Below are 14,852 nucleotides of genomic sequence, written 5' to 3' on the forward strand. Positions count from 1 at the left end.
AAGTGACTTGAGATTCAGACACATGCAACTGAGAGGAGATTCAGCCCCTCCATTTTGCCATTTAGATTAATTCCCAGTCCAAATGGCCACATCCAGATTTCCTCCTGCCTCCGCCACGAGATTAGGTTCAACACATGGCGGAATGATACATGGGCTGAACAAACAGCTTGGCTACTAAATGGCAAACTAGGCTTCTTGTGGCTGATACAATCAGCTTCCTGCTCACCATGAATGCTAAGTGCTCGGACCTGTGTCATCCATTGCATTTGCCAGGTGTGCGTCAGTTTGTGTTCCAGTGAATGTTAATCCTAATACACACTGGTGGTTCTGGCACAGTTTGGACTGTGCCGAGCTGTGGGAAATACAGAAAAGTTTAAAACTGTGAATACTGTCAGACCGAAGACATGCCTGGTATCAGGGCAGGAGAGACGAAGGGAATGAACAGGGGGTTGTTTGTCCAAACCATTCACTTTCCCCACCAGCATTATACACAAAGGGCCAAATTCAGACTGGTATATGTGGGTGCATCACCCTCGAATTCAGTGGGGATACTCACTTACACCAGCACTGAGTTTGGTCTGAAACCTCCCTCCTCACCTCACTGCATGATCAGAAGGCAGCAAGGACAGACCCTTGGCAGCTCCAATGCTGTTTCAACACAGAAGGGTACCAAGAAGGCGCATGGCAGTAAATGCCTCGTATCTGTCATGTGTTTCCACCTCCTGTTGTCGTGAGGCTGTCCGAAAAGAGCTGGAAGGTAATCCATCATTGTAAGGATCAGGGTAGGAGTTAATTAATTTCCACAATCTTTCTGTAGCATTTAGTCCAGCTAGTAGTAACTGTTTTACTAGGCTGCTGCAATAATCCCATAAGGGACCCACTGGGAGCAGGCTCAGCATGAAGGATCAAGAGCTCAGGGATATTTCCATCAGTCCAACCGCACAGGTGAGAATCCCTTGTATTTACATCCACAGTTTGGCTGTGCCACCATGTACGGGAGAACAAATCTCTACCCTCCTCATTCAGCATAGATCTTGGGATGGTCTTTTTATTTTTATTTAAATACCATCAAACTAGCGCGACAGTTAATTAGTGAGACTCCTAATAGCTTTCTGTTTTGCCAAAGAGTGATTTAGAATTGATCTGTATAGCATGTTACAATAGAACTCTCTCTCCTTCCCATTCTGAAGTCCTCAAGGGATATGCTGCAGCATAAAGCTGTCCAATTCTGTTCCTCTTTTTGCTGCTTAATATGATGACGACGACATGTTGAGCACGGTTGATGTGCTTGGCAGTTAACAAACATTGAGGAAGATGTTGTCCCAGCCCTGAGGAGCTTACAATTGCATAGTCTGCTCCCCTTGAATTCAACAGGAAAGCTCTCGTTGACTTCAGTGTTTCAGGATCAGTCCCTTTGTTAAACACAGGGCCAGTAAACCAACATCATTCCACTGAAGTAAACGGAGCTATGCTGGTTTATATCAGCTGAGGATCTGACCCACAGACAGTGTATTTCAGATGTTACTGATACATAAGTTGAAAGCTGAATCTATAAGCCATGCAGAGTTTTGTTGTAAAGGTATGATTCGTACTTGGTGGGTTATTGTCAAAAATGCTTTTGTGTAACTGTAGAACCCTAATAGCCAAGATGGAGTCCGCTCTGCAGGGCAGGTTGGCCAAGGAAATGCATGCACAGGAATGCAGCAGGGAAACTCCCTACACCCCAGGGACACCTGTTCCATACCCTGTGGAGTAAACATCCCCCTCTCCCCCGGAATGGCACAATGAATATAGGAAAGGGAAATATTTGTTTACAGAAGGATGAATGGAAAAAAATAACAAAGATAGTTAGAGCAGTAAAACAGGGTAACATCCAACACAAGGACCCAAGGGTCCAGGGGTACCACAATATAAAAGTATAGACGCTGAGCAATGCATCTAGACTCAGAGGTTAGGAATCCTAGGCAGAGTTCCAGTCCAGCAGCAAGTCTTGGGTGCTCCTGGTCATCTTCAGCGCCAGTAAATTTTCCCCAACAAAACCCTCTGGTGCCTTCTTCTGCCCCTCTCTGCAAATCCACACAGAGTAACAACCTCCCTCATTCCCAGTGTACAGTCACAAGCCCAACTACTCCTGGCCCCATACAATTCTGGGTGATGATGGCGATGCTGGGTCCAGCTCCGGTTTGTCCTTCTCAGGTGATTCCTTCCTGGCACGGTGCTCCCCATGGATCCCATCCTGGTTGGCTGCTCTGTCCCTCCTGGGCTCCAGGCTGGTTCTCGACTGCTTTGGTACGTGAGGGCCTGCTCGATGTAGGCACTCTTGTCTGGAGCTACAGACACCACACGGTCCTGTTGCTTCTCCCCTTGGAACAACCAGCATTTCCTCTCCCTCAGGATGAGGTTTTAAAGGTGCCATGCCCTCTCAACCCCAAGGGGTTACAGTTGGAAGGTAGGTGTATTACAGGAGGATCATGTCATGGTGAAATATCAAAGTTTATGAAGTTCACAGCAAAGCTCCTGAAAGACCAGAGACTTGTTTTAACCAAAATGAATCGGTACAGTTTGACATCTGCAAAACAAAGAGTAGAGAGGATGGATGGTAGAGGTCAACATTTGCAGGGCATTGTAGACCTTCTCAGGACCCTAGCTTGTGTCCCCTTCAACTTTCAATAGTCTTTTCAAAAGACCAGTTTTTTACAGGTACCTCTCTCTTTCCTCCAAGTTCTTTGTGGTGCTTCACTGCTGCACCGGCTTTGGCTAACTGGGTCAGTGTCTGTGTGTGGTCCACCCCAGTGTGACACTCCTGTCTTGTTCTGTTGACTTAATGTTGCTGCCACTCTCCTACTCTGTTTTCCACACAGCCCTGTGTGATGACACCAGCACTCTCTGAGCCTGACTCTGATCTCTGTTCCACCAGTGTCAATCTGGAGTAACCCACTCAAGTCAAGGGGCTGATTGTCCTTTGCCACACTGCCTCGTGTGTGATTATTTACACCTGGGCAAAGCAGATGTAAAACTGTACCAGATTAGAATGGCAGTGTGTTATACACACAGTGCAGGGCAAAAGAGAATCAGGCCCAGAGTGCTTACTGTAGATTTACACTTGTTTAACAGAGGTCAGAATCTGGCCCTCAGAGTTTAACTCTTCATCCATATTTTAAGATGTTGAGATTGCTTAAGAGACCATGCTGGCCAGGATCTGTAGGATTTGGCCTGTTAGTTGCAGCTTTGGTGCAACTGATGAAGCAGGTTACTTGTGAGGTATATAACAGGAATGTAGCTGCATTACACCCCTTGATATCTTAACATCATGCTGAAAGCTGGACCATGACCCAAAGCCTGTGTATCTGGGTGTTACACTGGGCTCTACTTTGACTTGCAAGGAACACCTTACCAAAACCTTGCTGAAAATATAGACAAGAAACAACCTGACCAGCAAACTAGCTGCTCTTACCTTGGGAGTGAGTGCGGGGACACTAAGGCATTCTGGGCTTGCTTTCTACTATGCTGTAGCAGAATATTGCTCCACGGTGTGGCTCAGCTCTTTTCACACAGGACTAGAAGACAGTCAGTTGAACGCAACCATTCATATAATAACAGGTACCAGGAGACTGACCAACCTAGCTTGGCTACCAGTTCTGTCCAATATTGCCTCTCTTGACATTAGGCAGCAAGTCACCTTGCAGAATTTGCTCCATAGGGTGCAAGACTTGCCACAGCTATCTCTGTGTAAAAATGAGTTTCATTTACTGAGCCACTGTCTCAGCTCAAGGCAGGCCACTTGGAGAGTCCCCCCAAGGCAGGGGTTCTCAACCTTTTTCTTTCTGAGGCCCCTCAGCATGGCCCACCCGTGTTACAACGACTGATTTTCTTCATATAAAACGTAGCGTCGGTTTTAGGGGGTAGCAAACAGGGCAGTTGCTTGGGGCCCAATGCCACAGAGCCTGCCGTGAAGCTAAGTTGCTCAGGCTTTGGCTTCAGCCCCAGTTGACGAGGCTTAGGGCCCTGGACTTCAGCCCCATCTTTGGGTACTCCATCTTTGGGTAGAAATCAATCCCTTCGGAGATGGAATGATCATGACTCCCCCTTTTGCCACCATGGCCTATTAGAAGATGTAGGTCGCATATTTGCAGGTTGCACCTATCAAAAAGGTTCCACCCTAGACGTGTACAATGCTCTTCCCTCATCTGTTGACTGGTTAAGACACTCAGACTAACACACTTGACTTGACTATCTGTGCAGATGTATATATCTCCACACGTTCACTTTCTCCTTTGCCCACTCACAAATTCATCCCCGAAGCTGTGTGGCTTTGCAGGTGTTATGTTTAAACCCAAATACTGCAGGATCAGTAACACAGATGCACACTCTTCATCCTGAGGGAGACCAGGCTGAGCTCTTAATCTGGGGCATTGCTCATTTTTCTGGGGTGACAGGTGCGTACCCCTAAAAGAAATAAACTTGTATTTCAAGCAGGTTTCTTGCATCAGCATAGGAAGGAACAAAAAACCGTGGGGCTGGCACACAATGAAGTGGTAGTGATAAAAATTAGCAGACTGCATAGGCATACAGCTCTACAAAGCCAATAGGGTCCTACACATATGTGATACTCAAATACTATAGTTTATCCCATAGTCAGCCAACGCTCTCACATTGTTTCTAGCTCCCCTGCCATCCAAATTTCGAGGGGCCTGTCCTGAATGCTTTGTGCACCCAAAACTCCAGTTGAAGTCAGTGGGAGGAGTTCACCCAGGAGTACTTCCTCTTGGTCTCATGGCTCGGATTGATCATAGCAGCAGTTTACAGTCTGACACCTCCTGTGTTAGGGGACTATACTCTGCTGATGCAGAGGGGATGGATTTGAGGATCCAATAGATCTTTTCCATCCCTAACTACTGTGATCCCTGAAATGGATCACCAAACACTGCCTTCTGCTCTTTCTCCCCCCAGACCTGAAAGATGAGAAAATGGTCAGGCATCCCTGTAGACAGAAAAACCTGCCAGTGCTGTCCATGCAGCTTCTCTTCTTAGTGACAGGTTTCAGAGTGGTAGCCGTGTTAGTCTGTATCAGCAAAAACAACAAGGAGTCCTTGTGGCACCTTAGAGACTAACAAATTTATTTGGGCATAAGCTTCACACCTTCTTGTCAACTGTCTGTAATGGGCCACTCTCTTACCACTTCAAAAGTTATTTTTCCTCCCTTGGTATCCTGCTGTTAATTGATTTATCTCGTTAGACTGACCTCACACTTGGTAAAGCAACACCCCATCTTTTCATGTATTTATACCTGCTCCTGTATTTTCACTCCCTGCAACTGATGAAGTGGGTTCTAGCCCACGAAGGCTTATGCCCAAATAAATTTGTTAGTCTCTAAGGTGCCACAAGGACTCCTCATTGTTTTTTCTCTTCTTAGTGAGCAACAAGAGATTCCTTGTTAAGAAACAGCCATGTCAATTCTGCATATCCATGGGAAAGGCCCATTTCAACTCTCCTTCAGGCTTAGCCATCTAGCCTGTGTATTTTCCAGTGGGTAACTTCTTAATGAGCTCTTGGCATCTCGGTGTTATAAGAATAGATTCAAAGGCATTGCCACATACTATGCATGAACTTTAGGTGAAACAGAAAACCACAGTGATAGTGCATTCAGAAAGGTCCCCCCCCCCCAAGTGTGGTGATACATATCCCTATGATTTTCTTAAGCTGTTTTTTCTCCTGGTTGCGGCTTTCTTTGACTCCATGGCAGCTGCACCTTTAACTTTACAGTTCTGCATAGTTCTGAGCACGAGTGCAGGCTATAAAATTAGAAGAGTTTGCAGGGTGTGGCGGGGTTGTTGCTTATGGCTGGTTAAAAAAAACAAACTACTGTGTTTCCCAGTAATATTTCAACAGCTGTGGTTTGCCTCTCAGTACTTTTACTTTGAGTTTGAGAACATGCATAGGCCCCAATTCTGCAGTCTGATCCCGGCAGAGGGACCTTTGTAGGCAAACAGAGTTCCAGTGAAATCAGTGCGATGGTACTGAGGTGTACCCATGTGCTTCAAATTGCAGGATTGTGGCCACGGTCATTCCTAACCCAGAACTATCTCATCAGGATTCACTGGTGTACAGTTTTTTGCTGTTCCAAAATCCTGGATGGAGAGCTGGAATAATAATTTTTTGAAAAACCCAGACTGACTGAATAAACTTTCGTGTCCTCTTTCTGAGTTGCCACTGCACATTAAAGCAGGTGGAAATGTTCAAATGGCTAAGATCATGGCTTCATGGCCTTTTTTAGGCTACCGTGGCTCAGAGAAAATGGGAATGGATGCCTTGGACAGGAAAAAAACAACCCTTTAACATGTTTCAGGCTCTTTTTTCCCCTCCCAAATGCTCTTTTTAAAGAATTACAAATGCATGTTGGCATAGAAACTACAGAATCTGATTGAAGCATGCAAATGTAAAAGAAGCTTTTTCTGTGTGAACAACATAGACTGAGTCTCAGAAAAAGCTGGCTAAAATCTTTTACAAGGCAGAGAAAATTGTCCAGATGTTGCTGGAATTATCATGGCACTAAATATTTAGGGTTTTTAATTTGCATTTAAAATTCAAAAAGGCTCTGATGTAGGGAATGCAGATATGTTACCATTGGGTTTTCTTCCCCTTCTTCCTTCTTTTGAAAGAATTTATGGCCTACAAATATTGCTAAAATCTGTTTGGCTTTGAATAGTGCCAAATCCTCATTAAAACATGTGGATATTTCTGTGGTTTAATCTGTTGGAAATGTATCCGCAATCCAGTTATGTTAAATTAAGGAATAATATTGGCGTGGATGTTTGAAATATTAAATGTGGCAGTCGGAACACCAAGCAAAATGTTTGCACATTTTAATCGCTTAATGATTAATCTCTTAGTTTAGTCCGAGACCTGATCTGGAGTGCTTAGAACTGTCCCAGTTTCTCCGTTTTGCAAGGGAAATATTTGCTTCCTTTCCCCCTGAAACATCCAAAGAGCAACACAGTATCTCCTGCACCTTGCTTCCACTCACTTCCTCTTCAGCTGGCTAGCACAACTGCAGTGCCATGAGCTGAAGGAAGCTGTGGAGCATTGTAAGAAAGCTCTCACTGAGCATGCTCCTCAGCACCTACCGTGGGGTTGGAACTCATGGACAGACCAGTGTAGGCCTCTGAAATCCTTGATGAAAATCCTAAAAGCCAGCACAGCCAAACAGAGGTATGGATCACGTCGAGCTTTATTTAAGAGGTTTTTACTGCTGATTCTTCAATCCTTTGGGGTTTTCTAAAGACTGTCTTAGAGGAAATGCTTCTCTAAACTTAAATGGCTTAGCAGCACATATCAGTAGTTTGTGTCTCTGATATTTTATCTGCTCTGCTGAAGGCCAGGCTAGTTCTGGTAGCATGGAACCTTTGCACTTTTCATTTGTGCTGTGTGAGGTGCCATTTCTAAGGTGCTGCCTTTTGCTTGCATGCTGCTGCTGTTGGAAATACTCCCTTTTCATGAGTTACTTCAGAAGCAGGTAAGGCCACGAATTGCAAAGTCAATTGATTTTTATTTTTTTTTAAATTGCCTGTGGTGAGTCCCACCAAGTCTTTCTCTCTTTAATGAAGCAGAATTAAGGCAACACTTCGCCGTTTTGAGTGTCGAAGTAGGTAGGTAAAGAGAGCCATGAAATGCAGCTTACAAACCACAGTGCCTTGGGATACATTCATAAGATTAAAAGAACAGGAGGACTTGTGGCACTTTAGAGACTAACAAATTTATTTGAGCATAAGCTTTCATGAGCTACAGCTTCATCCGATGAAGTGAGCTGTAGCTCACGAAAGCTTATACTCAAATAAATGTGTTAGTCTCTAAGGTGCCACAAGTCCTCTTTTTCTTTTTGCGGATACAGACTAACATGGCTGCTACTCTGAAACCATTCATAAGATTAGAGCTGGGTGGATTTGTTGCATAGCATTTTGGGGACAGTTTACTTTGGATGTACGTTTTCCAGAGTTCAATAATAGTTTTTATTATTTTCTTTTTTAAAGGTAGAAATGAGGGGAACCGTGGTAAATAGGCTCATTTTTAAAAAAAGTTGTGTCCTTATTTTGGATTTTTGCCTTGGTTTTCAGATGACCTTGTATTAAAATGGGCATCTAGATGAAAAGTCGGTGCAGTTTCTTAAATAGCATAATTCCAGAAGAATGTTACTAAACAGCATTGTGTTGTCGCTGCCCCATCGGTGAGTGGGTAGCATTCGCACCCCGTCAGTTGAATATGTGATCACTCCGACTTAAAAGGGGCACTGTTTAAGGTCAAGAGGCCCATAACTCGATCAATTTTTTTTTTTGTCCTGTCTTAAAACTCCATGTAATTCTTTCTATTTGAGGGTTTGGATTAAAATAAATAAATAACTAGTCAGTGCAATTTCCTTTTTTTTTTTTTTTTAAATTTAAAAATTGGCCTAGCTCTCATGAGCAACCCTACAATAACAAATCAGGTTGCTAAGGCATAATGCTGAAAAATCAATTAGTGGAATTTTCTTTTTTTGATGAATATAAGGCACCTGGCGATGGCATCACTCTAAATTTTTCAATAAAAGATACAGTAATAAACCAGCATGCGATGGAGGGTGGGGAGGAAAGACAGCCAGCTGCAGGAGGGAAATAGGTTTCAAAGGATTCTTCTTGGTGGCTGTGAAATGCACCAGAACTGTGGGCTTTGGAGCACTGATGCTTTCCTATGATTGATATATAGGTTCTTCAGGGGTGCTGGCTGAAATTCATCCCTCCCATCTCCCCTCTTTCTCCTGCATACCACACGAACCACAATTAATTGGGTTTTGTGCTGGGAATGCCGCTGCGGATGGGGGAGGGACAAAATCTACCCCAGAGACATGAGTACAGGCATAATTGGTTTTCCATTCTGCGGACTGGTAAGTGGTCACAGCCTATCTGTGTCCCTATGTGGGAGTTCTGGTTACTGTATCCAAGTGCCAGTCCAGTAGTCCCTCTGTGCCAGCCTAATCAGGTTTGATGGAGAGTACCCAGACATGGAGCTGGCTCCTGCAAACTGCTGGCTTACTTTGCTCCAGCCCAGCAAACCGCTGTAAGCATGTGAACAATCCTCCTTAAAGTGCTTTGTTTGACTGGGGCCAGAGGGCTCTGCACCTGGGCTCAATTTTGCCATGGTGCACAGAGGATAAGGATGCAGACACATGGCCATTCTGCCTCCTCCTCCCACAGTAACAATGTGAGGATTAGATGCTGTCTTGCACAGACCTTTTGCACCTGGGTGCTCTTCACCTTTTCAGATTTCAGAGTAACAGCCATGTTAGTCTGTATTCGCAAAAAGAAAAGGAGTACTTGTGGCACCTTAGAGACTAACCAATTTATTTGAGCATGAGCTTTCGAAAGCTCATGCTCAAATAAATTGGTTAGTCTCTAAGGTGCCACAAGTACTCCTCACCTTTTCAGAGTAAATCTGGATGCTGGAGTGTTTAATTCGATGGTTTAGGCACTGTCTTCTGGAATCTTTAGTCTGTAGTGGGATACTTACAGTGCCTGTGCCCAAGAGTAAAAACATCTGATGTAAGAGGTAGGGACTGTGACCTAGCAGAGAATCCAGACAAATAGAAATGAACAGGAACCCTGTATTTCCAAGGGTCCTAGTTTACAAAGGCTTTTTTGAGGGGAGATTTTAATTCCAAAATTCATTTCCTCCACCAATTTTTAGGGAAATTTCCCAGCATAGTTACAGCAAGATAATTATTCTGCTACAGTTATATTGGGTTAAATCCAGGCTTTTTAAGTGGAGTAATTATACTGGAATAAAGTCACTTTAATTCCAGAATAGTGTGTCCACATGGGGACATACACCGATATATATATAATGGGATAATTATTCTGGTATAACTAGCCCTTTCTAGTGGCTGTTCCGTCACTCCAAGGGTAAGAGGTTGGAAGAGCTTCAAAAAAGCCAGGAGCCCTTCCCCCTATTCCCTGGCCAGACACACACATTCTACTGGTTGGGCGCTTAACAAGGAAGAAGATCTGTGTCTATCCTTAGGTTAAATTAAAGAAAGAAATGTTCATTGGAATCCTGTACATACAGTCAGAGTGGGAAAATGGGTCCTAGTAAGCTGGGCTTCCTCTTCACTGGTTGGCTCAGAGGAGTGTGTATATGTGTTTTGTGGTTTGAATTTTACAGTTTCTGAGACCAGGACAGGGGATTTGGCAGAGTTTTCAAGCAAGCTCACCTGTTTTTGGAGGACAGCAGCTGCCAGTTAACTCTGCTGCCTAGACACCATCATCCCCTGCATTCTGAGGACCAGCAGGATCTGTGCTCCAACTACCATCTGAAGGGGTCTATAGGAAGAGGATTAGAAATGGAGGGTGGGGGGGGAGGAGAAAGAAAACACTGAAGGTAAAAATAAGGGAAGAGAGACCAGATCAGAAGAAGAAAAACTTGGCATAGAGCGATGAGGAAGAAGAGAAATGCACCCAAACATTTAAGGGGATGAACAATTATAGACAAACTAGTGGAAGAGAAAGCACAGATGTTAAAAAAAGACTGAAGAAAAGACACCTAAAGATACAGACTGAAAGGTGGAGAATGGATGAAAAGGGAAAAGGATGTAGGAGGGGAAGAAGCAAGACCTAGTAACTTACCCCTGTATTATGTAACAAGATGTTTGCTTTATCCATCATTCGAACCCATGATTAAATGGTGATTTGGCTGTTGAAAAAATAAATCTGAAAATTGTGCTGGCATTGGCCTGGGAGGGATGACCCTGCCCTTCCCCCAACCTACCCCCCTGTGGAGGCAGAAGATTCCCCTCATTTAAGACACTACAGCTGGCTGAGTAATGTCTTGATGCTTAGAGGCCCTGATAAAGCATGTGAATGGCCATGTGGAAAGAGAGTTTAGGAGGATTATACTCTGTGCTAGTGAATACATATTCTGTGTAACTCATGCTTCCTAAGGCATGGCAATAGCCTGTCTACCTTGTTGTTCTTTAACACTATAAAATGACTATCACAATCTTAGGCTCCATCTTGACTTCTAAAAGAGATGTGTTTTTACATCAAGATAGCTGTGGTGAAATAGCTATCTTAATATGAGACCCCAGTGGAGACAAGATATAGGTAGGTTTGACCTCAGTGTAGCTAGTGTAGGTCAACACTATACATCCGACCTGGGGTTCACCTCGACTAGCAACATCAAGATAAAAACTACAGTGTCTTCTCTCTATTAGGATTTTCTGTCAAGCTGGCTATCATAAGTGAGCCATCTCAGTGTCAAAGATGCACCTCTTTTTTTGCAGTGAAGACACAGACACAATTTAAAAACTTTTCCCCTCTCCGGAGGTGCCCGTTTTCAATGAATGTAACATTTACAGGGGAGTTTGGGAACCAGGCAGTGTGAGAGTTGGATTTGGAAATAAGCGTGCCATTGATAAGCACTACGAGGTAGGTTGCAATGTAATGGCACACTGAAAATGGCTGTCTGGGTAGGGTACCTCATGGAACAGACTCCTTAGCCAGAGCTTTAGCTATCACTCTTCTCAGTGCATTCTGTAAATCCGACAAAGAACCTGGTTCAATATTTTGCATGGCAAGATGAGGACTATCAGTGCATGGGCTGACATCGAATCAGAAATGTGGGACTGGAGACTCAAGAGGCCATCAAGTCCAGCTCCCTGGGCTGAGGCAGGACCAAGTAAACCTAGACCATCCCAGACAGCTGTTTGTCTAACCTGCTCTTAAAAACCACCAATGACCAGGATTCAGCAACTTTAAATCCATTATGATCCTGATGGAGTACTGTTTGGATGTAGTTTTTATAAGCGAAGTGACAGTAGCTATTTCCCCTTCCTTTTCCTCAAATAGAGTGAGAGATGCCTAGATTTAAGCATAACTGCACAGTAGCATTACGAGGGACAAAAGAAATGGCTGCAACAGAAATAAAAATGTGCTAGAAATGACGGAGTGAAAAATCCACTCGACTCTCTCATTTGTTTAGCATGCTTGCGAGTGTCCACTTTCCACAATTTAGATCTGAACAGAATGTCTGATTTAGTAGCATCCCTCACTGCAGAGAGAGTTCTGCTTTATGAAGATGTGGGATTAGCATTTCGCTACTGACTGGGGCATTGGAATTGTACTGAAGCAGGAATAAATAAAGGTTTTTATATACTTTTATTATTTATGACTGTGAACCATGTTTCTTTTGTTTGTGTGTTGGGATGGATGAAGGCTGCTTGTTTGATTCATGACATCCATTCCAGTCCTCTGGAATGAGGCATATTTAGATTTAGATATGTAATGTACAGCACTGAATCGGAATTCCAGCAAAGCTTTATTCACTCCAGAATGGATGAAGAGCATTGAATGTTTTCTGAAATGACAGGCGTTTTAGATTGCCTTAAAACTGATCTTTCAGACTATTCCTTCTAAAGGAAGTTTTAAAATAAGGTCTGGAGCTCCAGGCATGTCAGTTTACTGACCTGTAAATATTCACCCTTGTAGGTTTCACACCAACATCTGAGGCACGTCAGGAAGGGGGAATATCAAAAATCCTAGCACAGTACTGGCAATGCCAAAGGGATTTTGCCATTATAACCATCTGAGTTTATATAGTTGTTATCATGAGGTGCCCGAATGGGCCTCTCCCCACCCCCTTTAAGTGGAGAGAAAGGGAAAATGCTACTCAGCAATCCCTCCCACAACCACACGATGATTCCCTACAAGCAGTCAAGGTTTAAGATACATTTGCATTTAGATCATACGTTTGCTTATTGCTTAAACCCCAACCCTGCAGAGAGATGGATGTAGGCAGACATCTCTGAGGAGCCCTGTTGACTTTAATTAAGGCTCCAGGTGGGCCCTGGGATCTGCTGCCATGATTTTCTTTTGCAGGGTCAGGGCCTTATTTAAGGTCTGTAATGTTTGGGCTTTTCACTCATGAAGTGGAATGGTACAAAGTATACACAAAGAATGAAAAAGATTATTTTACTTCCTAGAAAGGTGTTTCACTATGCACCACATTTTGCCAACCCTATACTGAGTGGTGTCTTACTTTGCAAGTTGTCCCATAGGTTTCAGTGGGACCGTTGTGGAGGAAAGTACTACGTAATGTGAGTAAGTGAGGGTGGCAGGATCGACCCTTGTTTTCTTGTGTAGTTGAGGCTGTGAGGTGCTTTGCCAGCCCAGTTCCCTTGTTGCTGTTGCTGTTGCTCTCTAGTGACAGCTAAAGACACCAGGGGCTCAATAAAGGAGCTAAATAATATTTGCAAGGTGATCTACCAGTATTTAGCTTGACATTAACCTGTTTGGGGAAAGATCACCACACAGACTGTGCTGAAGCCTAATGAATGTGCCGTGGTAACGCTGTATAAAACACACACCTCACTGCAGTGAAAAGGTTTCTGGTTTGCATGTTTTCTACTGCTGACTGTAGGAATAGGATGGCTGGTCCTGGGAATCTTTCTGATTGGCTAAATCCTACCCTCATGGGGTAAGTGAAAACAAGATTTAACTCCCGAAGTACAACAGGAGTGATTAGATCAAAGGCCTACAGGGATAAATTGAGCAAAGCCATTCAGTCAACTGAGTCTGAAGTATCCTCACTAAGGCTAATTCTGGTTTTCTGGATGAGATCAAGTGAGCACGTACTAGGAATGATCCAGCTACTAATAAGCCTCACGTGAAACTGCAGAGCTTTCACTTACCAAGTGGGAAATGTTACCCAGCTGCTGGAGGAAAGCAAGCTGACTTGAGTTTATTTAATTGAGGCCTGAGTGATCAGATTGTTGATGACACCTGTGAGTAGGTTTCCTGCCTTAAAAGATCTTGAGCCTGATTCTCCATTACCCATGCACACTGTGCGGTCACACTTATGCAAAGTGGGGTGTAAAATGCTACCAAGTTAGAATAGTACTGCACTGGTGTCAATGACCGCACAAGGTACAGGAAAACAGAGGATCCGGCCCCTTGTTCCAAAGATCAGCCGTACCCTCGATGCAGGATTGTACTTCAGGGCCAGAACCCAATACACAGTTGTAAAGCTCAGCACCTGGAGAGCTAGTCTGAGCCTAGTACAAAACATCAACATGTTGAGCCCTGGGCCTTTGCATTTTTCTTGCCCAATGAGAGTTGGGGAAAGAGTAGTTTTTGTCGGTAGACAAAGTTCACCCCAGTGTAACTCCTTTGACTTCGCTGGATTTACACCAAGGACAGATATGAGCTACTGTGTCTGCGAGAAAGCAAAGAATAGCAGAGAGGCTGGATTGCTGAATTGAAAACATTTCAAAAGCAAGTGGCCACTTTGCCTAGCACAGCACTCTGAAAACTCAGAATAATACCACTAATGTTTTGCATTTATCTGGCACCTTCTCTCTGAAGGTCTCAAAGCCACTCCAGATGTTAACAAATAAAGCCTCGCATCTTCCTGGCCAAGATCAGTCAGCTAGCCTATGGCAGACTGAGGCCGTGTCTACACTACAGGGGGAGATCGATCTAAGTTATGCAACTTCAGCTTCATGAATAACATATCAGAGGGTAGCCGTGTAGTTGAATGTAGCTGAAGTCGACGTACTTGAATCTACTTACTGCAGGGTCCACACTATGCGATGTCAGCTGGAGACGCTCTCCCGTTGACTGCGCTTCTTGTTCAGGTGGAGTACAGGAGTCGACGGGAGAGTGATCTAGACCCACTAAATGGACTGTCGATGCATTGATCGCCGCATGTCGAACCCCCTGGTAAGTGTAGACAAGCCCTCAGGAACAGCAACTACTTCCTATACTCCCCATTTTCTGCCATGACAAAGGCTTATTCTTATAGAAGATGAATGTTGGGCCTTTGTCATGGCA

At 44.0% G+C, this 14,852-nt stretch overlaps 1 protein-coding gene across 5 annotated transcripts in view; it reads left to right on the forward strand.

The window, feature by feature from the left end:
* EHMT1 (euchromatic histone lysine methyltransferase 1) overlaps nucleotides 1-14,852 on the forward strand; it is a 168,455-nt gene that overhangs the window by 30,733 nt on the left and 122,870 nt on the right. The window contains exon 1 of one of the 5 annotated variants that reach the window (XM_084649799.1): nucleotides 7,090-7,209. The exons of the other annotated variants lie outside the window; for them this stretch is intronic. The gene's annotated coding sequence lies outside the window, so the exon portion shown is untranslated. Of the gene's footprint in view, nucleotides 1-7,089; nucleotides 7,210-14,852 lie in introns of those variants that run through there. 5 annotated transcript variants of the gene reach the window in all.

This window comes from Lepidochelys olivacea, assembly GCF_965140295.1.
Source record: "Lepidochelys olivacea isolate rLepOli2 genome assembly, chromosome: 16".
NCBI classification, from domain to species: domain Eukaryota; kingdom Metazoa; phylum Chordata; order Testudines; family Cheloniidae; genus Lepidochelys; species Lepidochelys olivacea.